The 3,664-nt window shown below is 38.0% G+C and overlaps 1 non-coding gene across 1 annotated transcript; it reads left to right on the top strand.

Moving 5' to 3' along the window:
• LOC145123020 (small nucleolar RNA R71) lies at positions 1-107 on the top strand. Its single transcript, XR_013714900.1, has one exon. It is a non-coding gene; the product is annotated as a small nucleolar RNA R71 (small nucleolar RNA).
• The last annotated feature ends 3,557 nt before the right edge of the window (positions 108-3,664 follow it).

Genomic DNA, 3,664 nt, shown 5'->3' with positions numbered 1-3,664 from the left:
AGATCATGTTGAGGACAATTCCTTAACAATCCTTTGTAACGCTCTCATGCCTCGTATAGTGACTCCCCCGGTTGTTGCTCAAAGTTGGCTATTGCCTTCTTGAGTTTAGCTATCTTTCATGGTGGGCAAAATCGGTCCAAAAATTGTTCGCGCATCTGAGCCCAAGTAGTAATTGTACCAGGTGGAAGTGCTTTTAACCAATCTTTAGCAGCTCCCTTAAAAGTAACGGGAAGCATCCTTAGCAAGATGGTATCTCTATTAACATTCGGGACATTGAAATAATCCGCAATGTCATTGACCTCATCTAGATGCTTAAAAGCATCCTCATGATCCTTTCCATAAAATGTAACATCCTTAACTGCAGTAAGGATGTGTCCCTTTAGCTCGAATGTGGCAGTGGCAGGAATCGCGGGTTGTACTAACCCAGGGCTAACATCGTCTCGAATTCGCTTCTTGTAAGCTCCCATTGACATTTCTTCAATGTTTGTCATCTCGTTTCTTGGCTCGTTCTCGGGTTCACTCGTATATAGTCCAAACTTGGTCTCGGAGTCGTACTCGGATTCGGTTGGGATAGGTATTTGATCTAAACTTTCAACCTTGCTCTTGTTCTTTGAAGATGAACTCGACTCTTCCGTTTTCTTCCCCGACTTCTTTGAGAACACTGACTTGAATTCTTGTAAAGGTGTATTCTTTGGTGTTTGATCTTCTTTCACGTTCTTATCCTTCTTTTTGTGAAGGGCCGACTCTGGATCTTCAAGTGGTGGCACCAAATGTGTGTTAGAACCCCTGGTCATGAACTCCTACAAAATAAACAAAATAAAAACATAAAACTGAACAAAAACTAAATAAAAACTTCCTACTGACTGGCCACCACGACGTGGTAAAGGTTACCACATCGTGTTGTCGCAGAAAAACTAACAGAAAAGAAAAAAACAAAGAAAACGTAAAATCTACTGAACTCACGTCGTGAGCTTAAGGCTCACATCGTGAGTTGGGTACTGAAACAAAAACCTAAGCTAAAAAAGTAACTTTTTGCAGGTTTTACCCCACAAAAAGGATCGATCAATCTAAAGCAAATAAATAAACAATCAAATAAGTTGTTCCCCGGCAACGACGCCAAAAACTTGATGCGTGCAAATAGCTACACCTAATTTTATATTTATAACCTAACTAACTTAACTAACTAAATTGCACCTAGGCAGTATACCTAGTCAAATTATAGAATAGTTAGGTAAGTTGGGTGTCGATCTCAGGGAACGGTTTTGACTAGTTAACCTATCTACTATTAAATTAACCTTATTTTCTAGCGATATGGGAGGTTTTATCTAATTTTTCAAGTTTAGATGAACTTAATTCTCTTAACACAAAATTCAATCAATTACTAAAAATACTCTCGTTTAGTTCGAATCCACTTCTTCTTTCTGGTTAGCTAACAATTATGGATTATCAAAGTTGGTTATCTAATTTATATTATATTAGTAATTTAGGTCTAAATTTACCAATAATTAACTCATTAATGTTAAACTATGCATGGTCACACACAATCAAACACAGAATTAGTTATGATTATGAATAAGCTATGTAAGATTTATTAGGCAAACATAATTATGGTCATAACTTTTGCTCTCTAACACAGCTAAATTTAATTACTTCAATTACTTACCTAAGATTTTGTCGATCCTAGCTCTAGCAATTTAATGTTCACTAAATCACTAGGTGTCAAGTTCATGTAATTTAATTATCACTAGGCTACACAAAACATGAATTCAAGTAACTAAGAATCAAATTTTAGCATGTTAGGTATTAACAATCAAACACAAGCACAATACCAACTAATCAAATCCATAATAAATTAGCTAAACCATAAATCAAGTTTCATCTAGCTAAACAGGAGTTACTAAATTCAGCTACTCATACTCAAAATCAAACTGAAACAAATCAAAGTAAACGTCATGATTAAAGTACCAAACGATTGAACTAATTATGAACTCTCTTCTCCTTGGATGCTAATAGCCAATTCCAGAACTTTCCTTCTCCTCAAAAACGTCTCCATGAACCCTCCAAGCATCCAAAAGTCCCTCAAGTCGTAATGGACAATGATATATATACTTTCTGATTTTTCCAAGTTCACGTCGTGAGCCAATATGTCTCACGACGTGAATAGTGGATTTCCGTGTTGGCTAAGGACTCTTCTTCGTGATGTCAATCTTCTAGAATACTCTTACTCACGTCGTGAGCCTTCAATGCTCACATCGTGAATATAGCAGATTTCGTGGGTTTCTTCTTTTTTTCTTCTCCAAGTCTCCAAAGTTCCATGTTTTATCAATTTTAGTCCCTTTCTTCGAAAATGCTTCTATATGGCTGCAAAATATAATTTAAACTTATAAGTACCATTATTCTATGCAAATAACCAAATTATTAATAAAAATGTAAATAAATATTGCCTAAAAATATGTATAAATAAGGCAATATCAACGACTGCATGGTGTTCCCATATCTATCATCTCTGATAGAGACAGTAGATTCACTTCAAGATTTTGGAAGTCGTTACAAAAGTCTCTGGGAACTAGGCTGGACATGAGTACAACCTACCACCCACAAACTGATGGAGAGAGTGAGAGGACGATACAAACGTTGGAAGACATGTTGAGAGCTTGTGTGATCGACTTTGGTAAAGCATGGGATATCCATTTACCATTGGTCGAGTTTTCATACAACAACAACTACCATTCTAGTATCAAAGTTGCTCCATTTGAAGCCCTCTATGGCCGGAAGTGCAGATCCCCTCTGTGTTGGGCTGAGGTGGCTAACACGCAACTAGCTAAAGGAAAAGTTCCTGACAGCACTCTCACAGGTCCGGAAATCATCCAGGAAACGACAGAGAATATTGTTCAGATTAGTGAACGATTAAAAGTCTCTAGAGACCGACAGAAAAGCTACGCTGACAAAAGACGGAAACCTTTGGAATTTCAGGTTGGTGACCTTGTTCTATTGAAGGTCTCACCCTGGAAGGGCTTGATACGCTTCGGAAAGCGTGGTAAGCTAAATCCAAGGTACATTGGGCCTTTTGAGATTCTCGCTAGAATCGGCCCTGTAGCTTACAAACTCTGACTACCTCAAGAACTTGGTAACGTACACCCTACCTTCCACGTTTCGAACTTAAAGAAGTGTCTATCTGATGAGACTCTTGTTCTCCCACTCAATGAAATCGAGATCAATGAGAGTCTCAACTTCGTGGAAGAACCCGTAGAAATCATGGATAGGGAAGTCAAACAAACCAAGCAAAGTCGTATTCCGATAGTGAAGGTTCGCTGGAATGCAAAGCAGGGACCCAAATTCACTTGGGAGCGGGAGGATCAAATGAAACATAAGTATCCTCATCTTTTCCCTTAGTCCATGTGTATTTCTTAGTCTTAATTTCGGGACAAAACTCCCTTTAACGGGGGGATGATGTGACAACCCGTAATTTCTATCTTGTAAAAGTCAAACATATAAAACAAAGGTCAAACTTATTTCTTTTATTATCTTAATATAGTTAGGGTAATGAATTTATAGGTGTATAAACCTAGTATTCTTAGATGTTGTGTGTTTTGGAGGGAAATCAATTAGGACCGAGGACCTTCGCAAAACCCTCGCAGCCGCAAACCCTCGCATGGGCAGCAAA

The sequence above is a fragment of the Lactuca virosa genome, chromosome 6 (genome assembly GCF_052849685.1).
Source record: "Lactuca virosa cultivar CGN04683 chromosome 6, Lactuca_virosa_CGN04683_v6, whole genome shotgun sequence".
NCBI lineage: Eukaryota > Viridiplantae > Streptophyta > Magnoliopsida > Asterales > Asteraceae > Lactuca > Lactuca virosa.
Note: the sequence above shows the minus strand (reverse complement) of the source record. Positions and strands in the feature narration are given on the sequence as shown.